This window comes from Micromys minutus (genome assembly GCF_963924665.1).
Source record: "Micromys minutus genome assembly, chromosome: 1".
In the NCBI taxonomy this organism is placed as follows: Eukaryota; Metazoa; Chordata; class Mammalia; order Rodentia; family Muridae; genus Micromys; species Micromys minutus.
Window position 1 is genome coordinate 201,682,259 of NC_137969.1, and position 20,314 is coordinate 201,702,572.

Consider the following 20,314-nt stretch of genomic DNA (forward strand, 5'->3'; position numbering starts at 1 on the left):
TTTTATTCATAGATGTCTGGGAGGAAAAAAATTTTTTTTGCTTGATAATCACACCCAGCATATTTAACAAAAGCGATTCTCCTTTTATTAGTGAGCAAGTTTAAGTAGAATGATTTTTTCCCCCATTTGTTAATTCAGACTTGCAGGATCCTTCCCTTCTGGCTTTTGTTTCTCCCTTTGCCGCCTTTCATACCTTTAATGTATGCATGCCTATCCACTGATGGGAAAATATCATTTCCTGAGACTCTTCCTTGTTCCTACTTAGCTGTGCTCTCTGCTGATTTCTCACTTTGCTTTGTGTTGACAAGTTAATTTTGTCAACTCACTTTACAAACTAGGAGTTTGAATTTCCTTTCACTAGAGTCAGAGATCACTTTGGGTCCTAACTACATTGATTTTCTTATCCCTTTAAAATAATACAAAATTCTGCTTCTTAGGGATTAAAAAGTGTGTAAGATAAAGTAGTAAAGAAAATGAATATTTATCAGCACCATGATATTGTTTTCGATACTGGGATGTTTCGATAAAAATGTTTGCAACTTTAGGAACAACAGCATTGCATTTAAACCAGAGCTACTATAAGGTAGTGTTAGATGTCAGGGACTCAGCTAACTCAATACAATATGTAGCTAAAAACATTTGCTGATCTTTAAATTTTAAATGCACGTAGGTCTGAAGAGAAATGACTGAATATTAATGAATCACGCGAAAAGGGGCTTTTTAACTAATTGCTGAACTATTTAAAGATTATTTTGTGATATTGCTAAGAATCTGCACATTTTTATATTTATTTTATATCAGTTGGCTATTTACCAAACCAAGCAATAGTAATCATAACAATATGGTTGCTAATTAATCTGTTTATAAGCTTTTGTTTTAAAGACATAGCAACTATATAAGACCACTGCAGAGACAACCTAAAAGTATGTAATTTTTCCTAATTCCCCTAGTTGAGAAAGCCAAGAAAACACTTAAATAAAATAATGTCTCCTGGACTTGTGAGTCCCAGAAGTTGTTCATGCAGTTTTACTATATTTCCAAAGGTGCCATTTACCAAAGACTAGCAAACCATGGGTTCTAAAGTTCTTGATATTTTAGGTTCTCTCCTAATATTGTAATCTGGATCATTTTTATGGCTCAGTTAACCTACCATCTACTAAGCAAGTTTCTTTTCTTTAAGTTCTCCAGTTTAAAAGGCATCCTTGTCCTGACACTAAACACATGACACTCCTGCCCCTTGAGAAAATTTTTGAGGAACTAAATTACATGAAGTCAATGTGATCGGGACTTTTATTTTCCCCTTACCCCTGCATGTGTTTACTTCTTTAAAATTATTTTTAAGCTAATCCACTCCCCCGGCCCCAGGACTAAAAGCTGAATGAGGATTGTGTCTAATGAATGCGGCTGAGGTTAGAGTCGCCACTGAATCATTATCTGGAGGAAGAATGTGAGCCCTGTCTCAGCTGAACCAATTATTTCTATCAAATGACTTTTCTACTTAAATTGTTTGCTTTAAGAAATACCAATTCCTTAAGAGATAAGCAGTTTTTGTGATGCACCTTTTAGACCACGATTATCCCAATTCCTACAAATCAGAGTGTGGGCTTATAGTTATAGAAAGCAGTTTGTGTGGGACCAGCATTTACAACCAGCCCTGGGGGACAAACAGACGTCCTGACTTAAACGCGACAGCAACTGTGTGCTTAGTAGGAGAAGGAAACCACATCCCAACATACCTTTTCATGATTAACTGTGAAATCATATCCAAGCTATAATATTTGTCCTGAGGCCGATGGTCTCTATAAAGCAGAGTGAAGGGTGAGTCCTCGAAGGACCCCAGGCACACCCTCTTGCTGTTCTGGGGAGCAAATCTGTGTAAAGAGGAGAAAGAAACAGTTCAGTACTAGAGAGAAGAGGATCCTCTAATCTTGCTTTCTATCTACAGGCATACGAGTTTTCAAGAAAGGGACTATTTAGTAAAGTCCTTTTACTTTTTCTTGTTTTATTTTTTTGAAAGTGGGGGATGGGGTAGGGGGGAGCCACGTCTTGTATGCTGTGAGACAATATGCAGACCAGAGTGAAAGAAATAAAAACTACACAGCACACGCCAGACAGCTTTAGGTCTCCTCCAGAGCATGTTTCCGTCCATCGGGAGCTGGCTGCACAGTCTGAGAGCGTTTGCCACGGCAAGCAGTGCTTTATAAACCCTGGGGACTGAGCCCTTACTTGTATCCACAGCGCTAGTTTTGCCTCCAAAAAAAAGAGGGGGGTACCTGCTAGCCATTCAAACTAGCTTTTTAAAGGGGACAAAACTTGGAAACAAACTATTTTCAAAATGTGCGCATATTTTCGTATGTCATTTTGAAATGTTCTGAAACACCTTGGCTGCACATAACAGTCTACCTTCCCCTGTTGAATGACTAACAAAAACACAGATTCTTTTTTTTTTTTTTTTTTTTTTTTTTTTTTTTTTTTTGATGTGGGTTACACGGTTAAAAGGAAAAAGAAAGCAAATCTTGCTTACAATAAACACACTGTGGATTTCATGAAAATGGGCTCAAAGTCTTTATTCCCCCTGGTGATGTTTTTTTTTTTTTTTTTTTTTTTTTTTTCCCTGAGAATAATAAATCAACTTGAAGGTAATGTGCTCTGGGTAGAAGCAAAGCACTGTGTGAGCTGTGAAGACAGGGCAGTGTTCAGTCCTCTGTATTCTTTTTAAGATATCTGCAATGTTGATGTTACATGGTTAACTTAGTTCAATGCTGTGTTAATACAAGAATAGGTGTAACATGACACTTATTTGCAATATATTAATCATTCATAACATCTCTGTATTCAAGTGGCTCAAGAAAAGCTCAGTTCCACAACTTCAACAGTTACACCAAAAGTATTTAATAACTCAAACTTATGGTCTGAAAATCTTATTTTTAAAATAGGTATTTTTCTCCTGCACAAACACATATGAAATTAAAACAAAATTTAAGTCAGATTATCCTAAAGCACACATGAAATGACATTTGTGGGATTTTTTCCCCCAAGATCTTATTCCCACAACAGTTACTTTAAAAGGATTAAGAGAAAGTGAAATTCAACTGTGTCGTGGAGTGTAATGAGTCAAATATTTTCTTCCCGTCCTTCTTGCCAAAACACTGTGGGAAATGTAGACTATGGAGATCAGATGGTGCACTGGTGTAAAAGGTGTTGCAGTGCATCCTGTTGATTGGTTCTAATTAACTGTGATGTTCTTCTTTCTCAGTTTTAGCCGGGACTCACTACACAATGCCTTTTATTTGGCTTTCAATAGATTTTTTTTTTTTTTTTTTTTTTTTTTTTTTTTTTTTTTTTTTTACTTAATAACAGCTGATCACTATATCTGCAGCCTTTGGCTTTTTTTATTTCCTAAGAGCTTCTCGAATATTTTATTTTCTGTTGTAAAAGATAAATTTGAAGATATTTCTACACCCTAAAAAAGTCATAAGTGTTAAGGGTACTCACACGGTCTTTCGAATGCGTTTTGCACATTTGCATTTGGTGACTATATTCTCAGACCACATTTGGCTTCCTCTGTAGAAGTTGTCTATCTGGGCAGTGCTGTAAATGAGAACTTCTAAAAGACAATCACGCACGTCTATTCTTCCTTTACTTTTAAAGTCAGACTAACTAAACAAAACAGAGCCAAAGAATAGTAGGACCTGTATGGATTCTCTGCAATGGGAAAGATTCTGGAATTAAAGTATTAAATGAAATTCTTTGCACTCACCTTTCTCTGATAGCTTAAGCTGAAACAGCCCTGTTAGAGAGAGCTCATGAATTTCCATCAACTTCACACATGTCCTGCATTAAAAAAAAAAAAAAAATTCTTTTGGTTTTCCCTGGGTGTCCCGAATGTCTCTGAAGCACAGTAACAGTCCTGCTGAATGTTTTATAGGTACAAACTCCACGAAACTCCTAGATTGCCAAAAGATATATGACTAAGGCAAACAGCTTTTAGATGGGATGGGGGAAGGCATTAAGTAACAGAAATCTTCCAAAGACACACACACACACACACACACACACACACACACACACACGTTTTTGCAATTGTAAGGGGTCTGATTTTGTGTGCTGCTACCCTTTCTGAGACCTGAGTGAAACAGAATATAGATAGAAATATTAGAGCTTAAATTGTCCGCTTAGCTGAGTAGGCGCAGAAAGGGACGAAAGGCTGCTCCTGTGTTAGTTCTTCTGTGGAAACAGTGAGTCCACTGGTCCCAAACAGCCAGCATCCTACCTGAACGAAGGCTAAGTGGGCTAAGCATGGAGAAATTAAAATGTATCTAAATTACACCTTAAGGGGTAATCTCTGAAAACTTCTATTCTTCTTAAAACTGCTAAAAAAAATAATAAAAAGCACTAGTAGGAAGTAGGAAGTAAACATTAGGGGGGATCCAATACAGCAACTTCCCCAAAGTCTTTCAAAGACTAAACCATTATATGAGCAGACAAGTCAGTTGGCTTCTTTCTTAAACTATACAGACTTCCATTACAGAAACAGACACGCCCACTCAGTTCTTCCATATCTCCCACACAGTATCAAAGATCTATTTTTCTCTTCATGTTTGGTACTTTGTATAAACATTTTATTAATGTTTGTTGACTGAATAAATGAGTTGATACCTAGACTTCTGTATTTTCTTATGACAACATCTCAGTCTTGGGATGATGTCCCTAGCTTTTCTATCACAACCTCTAGACTGGATGTATCAACAACAGGATATTTGAAACAACTTGGTTTGAGATTTTACCAACCACTTCTCCCAAGTAGAACTCTTAAGCTATTCTCCAATGGTAGTGAATTGACTTTGATACCAGGTTTGCAGATACCAACTCCTTCCTTCATGAGAATGAAGAGGTGAATTCTGGAAACTGTTTTAAGAAGGCTAATGTTTTCTCTAGACATCGGTAAAGAGATTTCTTTTAGTGGCTCTGTTTATTTTTTAATTTTGTTTGTTTGGTTTTAAAGGTAAGTAACTCTCTTGTAGCCCGGGCCTTGAACTTGTTATGTTGCTGAGGTTAACCTTGAACTGTGAATCCTCCCTTCCTCAGCCTCCCAACTGCTGAGAATACACAACTGTACCACCACTTCCATTTCTTACTAGGAATACAAGCTGAAAGACTACTTGAAATCTGTAGAGCCTGTAAATGTTTATTTAGATATCAGCACCGCTGGTACACAGAGTGCTTTAGAAGAGGAGTCTCTGCTCTAACCAACTAGAATGCAGAGCCAAGCTTTCGTTTTTCTGGGATACTATCATGATTACAGTTTGCCTCTTTCCAGTAATGTCCTTGGTGAGTAAGCACTACCCAGATATAAATGTCTGCTATGAGAGACTGCTTAGGAAGGCTAGGGATGTCCTTGCTACACAAACATATATTTTCCACTTGAAATGATACTCTGCTATTCATCGTGAATGATGGTATGAAATGTCATCCTCATATTCACCCTTCAAAACTGTAGATGACCTTGAGCCAGGCCCCCAAATCAACAAGGAGGCCATCCAGTAGCTCACTGGGCTAAGAGAAAGCAGAGGCCTAAGGCTGCCTTCCAAACTCAGAATCCTCCTCATCACTCCACTGAATCCACTGTGCTCCAAGCTACACATGAAGCTCTGGAGAACACTCAGGAGGTTGGAGCACAGTTCAGTGTGTCACTGTGGTCACTGGACCACCTTCCTCAAAACAGCCCCATGTGGTACTGTGAACAACAACCAGCCCTTGTTTTCATTTTTTTTTTCTGGTTGATAAGGCCATAGCAGTAAGTTTTCAAATGTATCAGAAAAAGAGCGACGGGGTCTGTGAGCTTTAGAAAAAGGACATTCTTTAGGATGGTGAGATCTTAAATGACAGACATTCTGTAGTGAGTTTACATCTAAAGTGTGATAAAAGACTAAGGTTTTCCGAGTTATTTCTTTTTAAAATTCTTGTTGTGTTACATCTGAATTTTTTTGTTTGTTTCAAACAAGACAGTACCATGCCATTCACAATTCAACTGGGAAAACACCAGGTTTCTCTCTTGCCAACTGGTGACAGGTGGACTTTCTCTCGTCATTTTTGCTTGTTTGTTTGTTTGTCTGTTTGTCTATCAAAACTACCTAAAATTTTATTTGTTAATATTGAAAGAAGAAAATATCACAGCCCAGCATAGTGATGAATGCCATTAGTACCCACACTTGCAAGGCAGAGACAGGGGGATCTCTGTAACCTGAAGATCAACCTGACCTACATGGTGAGTTCCAGGATAGCCAGAGATATATGTCTGTCTCAAAATAAGACCCTGTCTCAAAATAAAAATAAAAAAGAGGAGTAGAAGGTGGTGGTGGTGGTGGTGGAGGAGGAGGAGGAGGAGGAGGAGGAGGAGGAAGAGGAAGACAAGGATGAGGAAGAAGAAAAGAATTACAAGGAAAACAATGAGTATTTCTTGAATTGAGTAAGAAAGTGTTCAACAAATACTGTGTATCAGGCACTATCCAAGGTATAAACAGCAAACACATAAACAAAGATTATGGCTGGTTGTTTTATCACTTTTAATTTGTGGATATGGAATGTGACCACCTAAGTCACAAAGGCTGAGAGTTTCCTTCTTGCCTTTTGTTCCCTGTCATCTTGAAAGAAAATCTTATCAGGCAGGGTGTTAGGAAAGCTGGAAAATGTTCCTGAGCAAAAGTTTCCACTTTATAACTTAATAAGCAAGAAGCACATATGTCTTCAACTTGGGTGGAGTCACAAAGTCACAAAAGGACTTCAGCCTCTGCTTGATTAAGGCTCTAAAATAAATTAATTACAAAAATAGCTATCAGTGCAAGAGACAGTAAAGATTTGTATTAACAGCTAGTAAAATGGGAGGTCAGGCATATTTGTTCAATAAAAGTCTGCTTTATTCACTTTTACATACATTCTTCTTTCTGCTCAATGCACACAGAAGATTGTTCATCATTCAGTATCATTTAAATTATAAATCATATATCTGTCATCTGGTTTTAAATATTTTCCCCTTTTGTTATTGCAGATGACTAATGTCTCTCTGTTTTTCCAGAATATGCTAATGTGATAATATAATTTTGGAAAATTAAATTTGGAGGTTTTTAATATTTTTTTACATTTTGCATCTAGAGACCCCCTTAGAATATTAAAAATATTCTTTAAGGAATATATTTTGCTAGCTCTCCTGAACACTCACACTTCCGTGAACTGTACCTTTCTTTTCTGTTCAAAAGTGTTAAAAGCTCTCTCCTGCCTACATGTACCTTGAAGAAAAGTTCATTGAAGCCCGTGAATTGTCTTGGTGCCTATTAGTAAGCTATGGCTTTTCCTTTGATAATAATACCTAATTTTAGGTCCCCGAACCATTTCTAAGACCTGCACAGACATTTTTCAATTGTACAACTCTCTCTCCGTGCACTCCTACATATTGCAGCACTGATATTTGAAAAAAAAAAATGTATTTTGATTTTACAACGCCTCTAGTCTGCTAAATATTAGCTTGTTTAAACCCAAGGTAGTGGGGAAAACTTTTGCTATAATCTCAAATTCACATTTTTCTTAAAGTTCAGAGCCTAATTTCTAATGGATTGGGGGGGGGGGACCTTTATTAAAGCAAATGCTATAAGCCAGAAATTTGTTCAACTAACATAAAGTAGCACTCCTCAAAATTTTATTGACAGCACTTGATTTTCTCTGTGGCAATCAACCCCCACCCCAGCCTAACAAGGAAGAATTTCTGGTCTCTGAACCTGTCAGTCACAAGAATTCTACTTCTATGATACTTTTCAAAACTAAGTCTCTCTTGAAAGACACAACTTACTTTCTCAAGGAACTGTTTAAAAATTCCTTCATCTAAGTTACTTCTCTCCCTGACCTTCCCAGGAGTGAATTCCCCCAGGGGTCTGCTCTAAATCTGAGGTGGAGGATTCAGAGGCAGAGCTGAATGGGGGACCCATGAGCACCACTGAAGTTTTCCTGGTACCTTCTAGATGCTACTTCAGGATTTCATGAGTGATGACTCACTCCCCTGTCTCTCCTGGCAGCTAATGGGACTGTTGGAGAGCTGCCAGAAGGGTAGGTAGCCAACCTGCTTGCCCTTGATTGTGCCTGCCAGCTTTTTAATAACAGAAGTAGGGTCAAGTAAGCAAAATCACCAACGGAGGAGTGTATTCTGAGAATGCAAAGGCAGTTAATGTCCTCCCAAACCTCAGATGGCTGGCAACCCTTGGCAGAGTAATCTATGATTTGTGGCACCTGACCCTTTCACTGTGACTGTTATCTCTGCATTCACTAGAAACATATTTACAGAATCTCTCCATTAGCAAAGATGCCTTGTGTGTGATTACCCAATTGTCATGGTCACACTAGGGTTTTGATACAGATCCTATTCACAAATGAAAGGGTGCACTAAACTACACACAGAGTGGGTTTAAAGCTGGGGTCTTCATTCAGTTCATCAAGATTTCTCTTAGTAGATTGCAGACATATTATCACTATGGCCTTTTCCCTCCTCTCTTCCCTTTAAACTATATTGTCTTTCCCATCCGAGCTACGAAAAGAGTTTCCTGGATTATTTTTTTGGATGCCTAAACATTCCTAATGACGTTCATAGTAACTAGCAATAATAATTGTCTTAAAGCATTGCTTTTTAAAACCAGTAAGTACTGCTCAACATTTTGTACTTAGCACTTACTATCAGCAAGTACTTCCTCCACACTTAAAGAATCGCAGTCCGCAGTTAGCTTTCTCTCTTCGTTCTGACGGACTCAAAAAACAAAGGAGAAAAATTAAGATCTCCTCCCTGAGCAAGTAGTCACAAAAGAACTATTTAAAAGTTAAAGAGTGCCCTTCAAAAGTGGTGCGGTCCTCTTTCAGATCAAAAGTAAATGGTATTGAAGTCTCCTTGTTAAAAGTCCTCCCGTTTACTTTCTGTGTTGGCTGCCTTTAGTATTAGCTGGGAAAGGTAATTTAGGAAAGAGAATCAAATGAACTAAGACCGGTAAGTTGCGAATCAAAATGGGAGAAGCCGGAACTATCCTTGCTCTCTCCCAAGTGATGTAATATTCTGAGCATATCAAAGTGGCAGTCTTACTCGCTTAGACAATGAAGGTAGTAAACGCCTCCACAGATCCCGGTTTCTGCTGACTTGACAACACAGGCTACCCCCTCGGAGCGGCCTAAGGACTAAAGAACCCAGATCCGGAAGGTTGAGTGACTAGCTCCCCATCAGCCTGATTGGAGGCATCACCGAGACAGGCCTGGCTTTGAGCCTCTGGAGCGTGGCAATTAGAACAGAGAGAGGCTAGCTCCAGGTTTGAGTATCCTTGGCTTTAGGAAGACCTCGGACAGAAGCTATCCTGATTCTTACCAGTGCAGAAACCGGGTGCTGACCAATTCTGTGGGCAACCCAGCCATAGACCTGAAGCTAAGCAAGTCCCAACCAAAGAGGATTGCCCCCACTGTATTCGACCCCCAAGGAACCGAGGTAGCCTAAAGGCAATAATATCCCACCAGGCTCTGAGACTGTGAGAACTGGTCCTCCACGGTCCTGCGCTACGCTGACCGTTCCCTGATCCATCATCGCAAGAAGACCGGCGCGGTGCCGGGTGGGTGTCCACTGCCCAGAGCCCACGCAGGCAGCAGCCTTTGGGCCGCACCAGCAAGGAAGCTTCACATGGAGCTGGTAGCTGGTTGGGACTCCCATCCCCCCAACCCCCCCTCCGCGTGCTCTCCGAGCAAGGGCGCCCCTCTCTGCTAGGATCCTCTGGACGCGGTCCGTAGTCGCGACCTGAATTCAACCACTAGGAAAGACGATCGCAGCTACAGCGAGCAACAGGAGAAAAATAATTTAAATGGGGGAGGGGACGGGTAAGAGGTCCAGGAAGAAAGCTCACAAGAAAATCTCCCATGACCACCAAAACCGTTTCTAAGAAGTCCTGAGGTATTATTCCTGAAGATTTCACTTTAGACGCCGGGAAAAAAAAATATTCCACTGCTTTTAATTGAAGTAAACAAAGTGCAACAAATCCTAACTCAAATATGATTGCAGTGAGATTAAGGTCTAATTGCTTAGGGTTCAGGTGGAATCTGCAGGCTAAATCCTACAGGGCCAATCTGAATTTCTCAATCCTTCTGTCAAAAGGAGAGCGCTGAGAGCCCACACGCTTCCTAACAAGTCATTTTTAACAGTTACAAGCTTCTCACAAAGACCACACAGGGCGTCTAAGAGATGCAAATCTAATCCCTGGTCGTTCTATGGGCCTTCAACAAAGATGTGCTAAACCCTAATAGAAAAGAAATCAGTTCTCTGTCACCCGTCCCGGTAAAATCTATTAGAGAGTGGACCGAGCCGCAGCTACAGCAGTTGCAGTAAAGGTTAAGGACAACTACAAATAAGAGAGACCCAAGTTTTGTTTTCCGTGTGAAATATCGGGAGACGCTAACCCCAAATGAGTGACAGGATTCGATCCGTGGCTTCGCATTCATTTGAACGCCAGAAATAAATAAACAAATAAATAAATAAACACACGTTAAGACTTTCTTAGTCTCCCTTTCTAAATTTAGGGGAGATGAAACAAATTAGCCCCAAAAGTGGGAAGGAAATCTTTGCTTCCAAAATTATCAAAGACTAGGAACAGGGGAGGCAGTGCGAGCCAGCCGCTTGCGCTTCGGTTGGGTGACATTTCCGAAGAGCCTGGTTCTTCCTGACGGCAGAACCGCCCCGGCCCGAGTTCCGGACGCGCAGGGCCTCAGGCCCCTGGAGCTGAGCAAGGGCGCCGACGGCCCTCTGCCTGGACCACCTCCCTCCTTCCTCCTTTCCAGAGGAGCCGCCACCGCCGCGATTCCTCCCGGAGACCTCTCCCTGCCGGCCCGGCGGGCGCAGAGTGAGCCGGTGCTTCACAGTCGCCCAAGCGTCTCAAATGAGCACTTCGGCCGGTCACCACCCAAATGAGGTCCTTATTCAGGCACGCAGTGTCATGCTGGGGTATTTAAAAGGTTGTGATGCAGCTAAAATACTTCACAGCGTGTGCGACCCTTAAAATAGAAAGGGTCCGGGTGCCCCAGCGCTCCAGAAATGCCCCCTAAGGGGGCCGAAGTGGGGTGGGGACTTCCATGTAGCTGGATAGAACCCTCCCAGTAGGCCCCAACAGTCTTTGGGTCTATATGCGCCCCGCGGAGCCAGCTGGTTTGGTTAACTGTTTTGTTTTGGGGTGTGGGGTCAGCCTCTGCCAAAACACCGCCCCAGAGGATCACCGTCGGAAACTTAGGACTCCAAAGCGAGGGCTGTGAGCTGGGATCCTGTCTCAGACTCAGGCGATCTTCCCACCCTGTTCCTAGACAGCTGAGCCGCCCCTCACGGGAGGGTCATGCTTGAAGAAACTAAAAGGGTTCAAGTCTGTTCAAAAGCATGCCTCCCAACTTGGGAGGGGTGTAATGGGACATATGTTTCCAAGAAAGTTTGTTTGCTTCCACAGAAGTTTCCAGAAGCCATTTTCTTTCTCCTTTTTATTAAAATAAAAATTTAAAAGAAAGAACCGACTGTCATCACTCCCCATAACTGCACCCTTTGCTTCCAGGCTCGCACTAATTTGTACCTTCTTGGGGGCCAGAGCACGGTGTTGTGAAGTGGGATTAGCAAGATGGACTAGAGAGGTTGGGCTTGGGGCCCGAAACCAGGGGCTCTTTGATTTGTCCTGCCAAGATGGTTCCTATTCTTGAGTCCTGGCAGTATCGCCTAGAGTTGCTTCAAGACTATTCCAGACAGATGTGTCCCTGCCTCCACTTGGGGCTACTCCCTCTCTCATCTCCCATCGCTGCTATTAATGACATTTCTTTAGCCGGTTCTCTTGGCTATCCTTGGTGTCCCCTGACAAGCAGACCTTGGCCACTCTTTGGTTTTCTTACTCACCAAATGCCCTTCCGTCTAGACCTCCCTGGGTTTTATTCTTTACAGTTTACCTCATCCACTTTATCTGCTTTCCCTTTTAGTGGTGGCGTTGAGAAAATGGTACCAAATTGCCTACAAAACAAAGCTGCAGCTCTGAGTCTGGAATTGGATAAAAATGCACATAAAACAGACACTGAAATGAAGAAATGGAGAGTAAGGGGGATAGGGGAGAAGTGACAATAAAGTCACATCACACTACAAGAATAAAATGCACCTGCAGGTGGTCCTTGGAACTCTTGGGGAAGACAGGCCAAGATTTCCTCCCTCAAGGTCTGCATCTAAAGACTTGGCCCAGAAATCCTGATCCTGTACCCTTGGCCCCAAAGGGGATAAACACAAACCAGCCTCTTCTAGAGTAGCTGTTGTGTTCTGTGAGCCTGTGAAGCTGTTGTGTTGCTGTTGTTATCACATGCCTATGTACTGCCCAGCCAAGCCCACTCCCCACTCTGTCCCAGGCCGCTAAAGACTGGTCTGGGTTCTGCTGACCTCAGCACCATACGCACCTTCTCCCAGTGGTGGGATCTCTGTCCTCTCAGGTTGCAGAAGTGGGGAGTGTGAACCCTTTCAGCTGAGCAGACCTTACTTCTCCCTCACCCTTCCTCCCAAAGTGGACTGTGCCCCGAGACAACTGTATTCATAGGACAGGCTCTGGGGAGAAAACAAAAACAAACCCCCCCCCCAGAGCACTGGGGATGATGGAGGTGATGTGAGGGTGGTGGTGTCTTTAGATTCTTGTGGCCCTTGTCTTTGGTGCCTGTTAAAGAGAATACTGTGGTCTTTTCATTTCTGATTTTACAAGAGTTTTACAGAAAACTGAGAAAAACAGAAACCCTCCCCTATCGCTGCTCTGTTTATTGGTTCGACTCAGATCTTCCCAGAGAGGAAACCACTTTACAAAGGATTCTAAAACTACACTCATTTAAGAAACACCAATCTGAGATTTACAATTTGTTCTCCATTTGAAATTAAAATGAGGTACACGAGAGGTCCATTCTTGTTACTAGAGTTTCAGACTGCTGGAAAGTTAGCTAATTGTTACCTGAGAAGACACTGAACTGCCCTGCTCCCATCAAACAGCTGTGGTATCCTTTGGTTTGGATGTTCTTATCTTTTTCAAAGTTTTAAGGGTTTGTTTATTTTTATTTTATATGTACTGATGTCTTGCCTGCAACTATGTCTGTGCAAGGGGGTTGGATTCCCTGAAGCCAGAATGAGAGGCATGAGCTTTCCTGTGGGTTCTGGGAATTGAACCTGGGTCCTCAGGGTGCTGCTGTTAACTGCTGAGCCACCTCTCCACCCCACCCTTTACCGCTGCACCACAGCGTTTGGGTTTTCTTAAGGTCTTGTTGTTTGTTTGTTTGTTTGTTTGTTTGTTTGTTTGTTTGTTTGTTGCTGCTACTGTTGTTGTTTAATTTTTTCAGGTTAAACTCTTGGATCAGTATCCCGATCCCATGAGTTAGTATTTATAAGTTCTGGGATTCAGAATTCATCGGAGCCGCTCCTCTTGCTCACACCAGGGGGGTGCGTATGCAGTTTCTAGAGGCGCGCGCAGAGGGAGTATGGTGGAATTGCCAGGCATAGGGCAACAAAAATTGAGGCTCACAGCTGGATGAACTGTCACCCGCTAGGGTGGGGCAGGTGGTAGGCTGGGGATCAGGGAAGTGAGGCTGTGAGCTAGGGGCTGCTGCTGCGGCTTCTGTGAAGTCTTGGGCTGGAGTAGAGAGGAGAGGGGGAGTGGGAGGGGTTTGCCGGTAGGGAGCCCAGGCTGTTGGTTGGCAGCCATTTGTCTTGGCTCTGAATGAAAGATCAGACAACTGCTCTAAAATTTCAAGATCCCATACTTTTCAATGAGACCCCGACAACCAATTTGGAGCCACTAGGCCCGAAGAGCCCCCCCCCCCCCCGCATCTTGTAGAATTGCAAGGTTGCCGAGTTGTCCCCGGGTTTTCTTCCAGGCTCTGCACCTCTGCCCTAAGTCTGGGGTTAGTATCCTACACAGAGTATGGGGCTGCATGGCTCAAGCTCATGAACTTTAGCTCTAGGAACACCCTTTTAAAAGACACAAGTAATCAGCGTGGAGAGCACAACGAACATGGAATCTTTCTGGCCATTTTCCCCTTTCCTGACCGTAGGATCCCGATTTTTAAGCAGGTAAGTTAGAGAACCAACAGGAATATTTCGTTCATGTTACACCGGGATAGAAACGCTCACAGGGATAGAGACACTGGAACTACAGATGCACAAGTCTGAGACTAGAAGGAAATATTTAGTCCTTGCCTACAGATTCTGTTGCCCATCATCTGCTCTTAATGCGCTTCGTGTCCGGCTCTTATGATTGCAAATGGCCCTGTTTTCAAATGGAAATAAGACTTGCAAACTGATTATGTGTATTGAATCAGAATCACTCACTAGACCCTCTTGTTTAAAATGGATTGGAAGAAAAGGATGGCTGCAGGCCTCTGTAACTAGGGCCCTCTCCTCTCTGGAAGACCTATCTGTTTTGCAACTTCTTGCCATTTGAACACATTTCAGCCAGATAATTACGTTACCATTGTGTTATGGCCCAAGGCTCACACACCATAACAGCTCCTCCCAGCTATTCCCAGACCAGCCCCACCATCATTAACCCTTAAACCACACACCCCCTACCCAGCACTGATCCACTTCACCACAACACTTGGGCCCACTCACTGTATCTAGCACCTCTCAGATGTCACAACTAAGGACAGAGGCGCACACTCGCACACTCTTGCTAGATGTGCTAAACAAGGCTCTTCTCACCTCTCTGCTTAGCTTCTTTCCAGTCCTCTCTCCCCTTCCCTGGCTTTTCCAGAAAGAAGAAGAAGAACAAGAAGAAAAAAGACATATCAATAGGCTCCTAACTTTCAGAGTCACACAACTCATAGAATCTGAGTGGTAAACTATGCCAAGATTTAAAAACAAATAATTAATTTTGTGTAGCTATGGGCTTGTTGTTGTTAGAAAGATTTCCTACAGAAGGTTAATATTAAGGTGATTGAATAACACCACAGATGTTTTCTCTTTATTCCCATCTAGTGCTGAATGATAGGCTATGGAAGAAAGAGTTTCTTGTTGTCCTTAAGTATTTCAAATGGACTTTTTTTTTTCTATTCGATTTCAGCATGAAGTAGATCGACTTTATGGCTGTTCAAGCTTTACCTGTTCTATCAAATGTAGGTATGGCACAACGCAGCACTTTTAAAATTGACTGCACCCCTCCTAGCCTGAGCATTGCAGCCAAGAAGCAGCAACCAATGACCAAGTAAGAATGCCGGTGATGGGTGATGTTGGTACTAAGCAGCTACAACTCCTGGCTGGCTGGCTGGCCAGGGCAGGGTTGCACACTTTTGTGTCAGGGCTGCATTTTTCCCCCAGCAAAGTCATGAGGTGAAATAAGCTGCCAGTCTTCTCCCCTCCCACCTCCTATATTCCCCCACACAGGCCTGCAGACCTTGAGGCACCAAGGAGTGGCCAGGTCTGGAGAGACAATTAATCCTCTGAAGTAGCCTGCCTCTGCAAGCCTGCTTAGAAACCTGGTTCTCTGGGAAAGATCTATGCGGGCTCTAACAACTTTGTGGCCTGGGCAGGATAGTCAGCTCAGCAAATATTGTCTGCGTTCCTTGAGTTAGGGCATACTATGTGACTAGCTTAGAGGACTGTTAAAGCAATTCTCAGGTTTATATCCCTCTGCTCATTGTGTGTACTGGAGACATCACGGGAATCAGTAGCATGCAGACCAAAGAAACCCATTTCTCTAGCACTCTGGAAACCTCAAGCAACATCTTTGAGAAGTAGAAATTGAAAGAGGGTAGCTTTTCTGGGTGGTTTCTCACATAATCATTTCAAGCACAGTATCTAGCAGGGGAAGAATGCCCAGGAGTTGCTTCTCATGATGTGCGGGATAATTTCTCACAGTTTGGAAATGAATTTTAACAGCAACCACCCAAAGTCCTATTCGTGGGGCACTCCACCAGCAGCCTCTGACCCTGATAACAGTGCTAACTACCGAAGAGAAGATTTCCTAGAGCCTGGGAGGCAAGGGTAGGTAAAGTTTGCCTTGTTCTCTTTGCCAACAGCAGGGCAGACAGGCACTCTTAGTTCCACAGCTTTGGATGGACCCACATAAAAAGACCATGTGATATCAATAAAACCCAGAAATGTTTCCTTTTCTGTCTTGTTTTGGCTTCCTCAGCTAAGTGGTAGTATCCTTGCCAACTCATCTAAGAGTAGATATTGCCAGTTCAGTAAGAGCACACCACAAGACATCCTGTGACCAGATATGTTTCAGGCACCTTGATAATAAATGGTGTTAACAACTCCAAGGATAAGTAGCCTTTTAGAGTTTCACATGACAAGAAATAAACATCCCGACCTAAAATGGGCAACATTAAGGAAATTTTTTGTTTATCTTTAAGGGAAACTCAGTTTCATTTAATGTCTTGCGGTAACAGGTGCATTCAACTTTCTTCGATCCAACTACCATGTCCGGTAACGCCCAGTTTTGTACTTGAATTTTATATTTAGAAAATCTTTTGTATAGGTACCTAAAATTATACACTTACATAAAAATCTAGTTTCACATGTATACCTACATCTATACTTACAGACACAGTACGTAGAAATGGATGTGACTTAACTGATCAGAGGAAAGAGGTTGTTTACTAAGTCCTAACAGGGACAACAGTTCTGTTTTCATTTATCTTTTGATCGTGACAATAAACTTATGTTGGAAGCTCTTACCTCCAGCCAAAAGACAACAACTAGGAAAATGTTACCCAAAAGTATGCAAGAAGCCATAATGGTAAAAGGGATGAATGTCTTGAAAGCAGAAATAAAATAGGGACTTATCAAATGACAGGGACAGAGACCAAGGGTGCACCTAGATATTCTCCAAGTTGGCATTAGGTAGCTTTCAAAAAGCAATGCAGCTGCCACCTCAGCTGTGCTTTCAGATGTGGCAAGAGCTGTTCCGCCCCAGTGACCTAGCTCTTCCTCCTTTCCTTAAGGACACCATCATCAAAGAAAGTTCAGAGATGCAAATATGTGGGGTGGGGGTGAGGGTTCCTGCTACCCTTGACTCAACCCTTCAGTAAAATACATACTTTACTTCCATCCATACCAGATTCCTCAAGGCACTGAAAGGGTGGACTGGGGAGAGACACCTTCCAAAAGCCACTCACTTGAAGAGACACCAGGAAACTTTTTGAGGCAGGATCCCAAACTGAGTGCCACTGAAGATGAGCTGAAGCCCCAGGAACACAGTCATAAGGCAAGTGCAGTAAGGTAGCAAGGACTAGATGAAGGTGGCTTCAGGCATATGGGAACAGGCTGAGCAAGAAAAACACCATCCCCATTCCTTCCCAATGCCCATACGCCACGTCTTTTCGTTTGAAACAAGCTTCCAAACAGCGGGACAATCAAGTTATCTCAGATTCACATCTCCCAATGGGCTTCCGCACTAATAAAATCGTCTACTCACCCTGCTTCACTCTAATAACTGGGAAGGGATGGGGAGGAGGAGGAGAAGCTATGCTAGCGGATTGAAGATCAAGATTCAAGGCAGCGTCCCCCAACTCCTTGTTTATAGAAAATGAACGTCTGGCTGGCTTACTTTAGCTCAGAAAAGGGGTCAGCCTGTATCAGCACAGTTCACACAGATTCTGTATTTTCCCCCTCCCTTATCTTAAATTGACCCGCTTTTAAGATAAAGACATAATAGAGAAAGCATTGACCTTACCTGGTCCCTAATGAGTTGAAAGTCAGAAAACCTCGCTCCCATTCCTCTTATCTGGGATCGCCTGAGAAGACACTCAGGTCTTGAGACAGCTTCTCAGTCTGCACCGCCGCCCAGACTCCGGGCAGCGCGAGAAGAGTGTGCGGCCTTGAAAGTCTGCGAGTCTTCCTGGGCTTTCAAAATCAAAGACTACGGAGCCAGATCCAAACGTCGCCAGAGGAACTTCCAGGTCCAGACTCGGAGCATTTAAAAATCTCTTGGAAGACTCCCAAGCAAGTCCGCCCCTACGAAAGGCCAAGCACTAGGCACAGACGGAGTGCTGTCTCCTCGAGGCCCTGATAGCCCGGCAGACGTGGATGCCGGTCTCGATGCGCTCTAACTGGACTCAGACACCGCTTATCTTGTTTTCTAGGGTCCCACAAGTTTTTCCACCGAGCTGGCCCCTATTTCCAGTGTATTCCCGCAAACTGTGACATTTTTTCCCCTGTCTGCCTCTTGGCCTTTAGGACCCCAGCTCTATCTTTATGGATGGCCGCACTATCCCGGGATCCCTTTCTCCCCTGCTCAGGGCGAAGAGTCCTGTAGCTTTCGCCACCTCTCTAAGCCCAGCCAATCCACCGCCCTCCAGCTGAGAGAACTGTTTCCCCTTCTCTTCGGCCCCAGAGCTCGGGGTTCCCAGGCTGGGGCGGGGGTGGGGAGCCGCTTTGGGATGCTAAACATCAAACAAGCCAAGCCTGGGGTTTCAGGCCCTGAAGCCACTAGAGCAGCTCTCCAAGGCTCTCGAGAAAGTCCTCGTGTTTACACGGCGGCGGGGTTAGGGTGGGGTGGGGGAGAGGAGCAAAGAGGAGGATGCTGTCTGCAAAATCCCCCCACTGCTTGAGCCATGGCGGCCTGGAGTTGGGTGGTATACTTGTCAGGGGACAGTTTCTAAGGCATTTCTTCTATTGACTGGGGGAGCTTTCTCCTCTTCCACCATCTCAATGTCAGGGCATCTCCAGAAAGTTTATTTTTTCCTGGGAGGTCAGAACAGACCTGAGCCCAGGTTTTTGAAAGCCCCCTAGTTGCTGATCCAGTTGCAGGTTGTGTGGGTGGCAGGTGTCCCCAAACTATCGGGACTTAAACCCTTAAACCCAGCTCACCTCGAACCCAGCACCTAGTTTCCTAAGTCTGCATCCCAAGTTTGCTTCTGTAGCTAACACAAGTCCCCTAGTAGGAGCTGGAAAAATCAGAGTGTTTGGTGACAAGAGGGGACCAAAGCCCAGTTTGTTGGGTCTCATCTCCAGAGCCTTCTGAATTCACCCATCCTGGGGACGAGTAAACAGACTTTAAGTTAAGCCGGCTGGAGAAGAATGTATTTGCTCGAAACTCCAACTAGCCTAGCGAAGATAAGACAGAGTGCTACATCTCCCTCATATTGTTACTCTGCTAGAATGCAGGGAGCCGGGGCAGCTTGGTGGCTAGTGACAGGGAGGCCCTGTCTGGGCTTGTGCTGGCCAGCCGGGTTGAGACGCTTAGTAGAGTCAACCAGCCATCCTTTCAGAATATCAGAGTACCTTCAAGATATGAAAAGCCATATCCCAGACGCCAGGACTGGTTTTCTCGGGAAGAAAGCCAGCCCCAGCTCCCATTCCTAAGGTCACTGTAAGGTAGAAATTCCCTGAACACGAGTGAAGAGATTGTTGCATTCAAGTCCATACTAAGAACAAAACAAAACAAAACAAGGTCCTAGAGAAGAGATGCAGTGGAGAAAAGAGGAAAATAGAATGTGATAGAAGATGAAGGAAGGAGGAAAGACGGGGGCTAGAAAAGAAAAGATAGTTGAACATATCAGAGAAAAATGACCTTGTGCCAAAAGTTAACAGATCCTCGCAGACACCTGGTGTCTATCTGCAGCCACAGATCTTCTTGTCTGCGCTGCTTTGCGGGGGTGACCATAGAAAGCAGCGGTTCACCCAAGGAGCCATGTTTTTGCTCTCTGCTCCTAACTACTCTCTTACTGTTTCCACCACCCCCACCACAATCATAATTGTTTTCCCCAACATACATATCTGATAATGGAGATGAAAAAGTCAGAGATGGGGGAATTTAAATTTATTTTGGTTTTATTTTGGACGATTGATAGAAAGTTGGGGATAGAAGAAAGATTAATTGCTAGAACGATTTAGGTCTCCGGATATGGAATGAACTGGGATAAAGAAACATCAGCTCCCAATGTCTTGATAGAGGCATGCCTAAGCTAATGATGACCCCTGAGCATGAGGAATCTCGTTTTAGAGTGTTGAAATAAAACCCAGAAACACTTCACCTTTGAAAACAGCCACCAAACAGATCCTAAGTATGGAGAGTTTGGATGAGAAGCAGAAATGCAGGTTTAGCACTCAAATGTACAGAAGCAATTTGTCCACTAAAACTGATGGTTCTTTGGGAGTTAATATTAAACAGGTGGGTCTGATGTGTAACATCAGCTCTTGAGGCTTCCCTCAAAAAACAAGAACAAATGAAAATAAAGCAAAAACAAAACCCACAAAAGCTTGGCTCTTTAAAAAGAAAAAAAAAAAACATTTTTCTCTTTTTTTTTCTCTACCTCT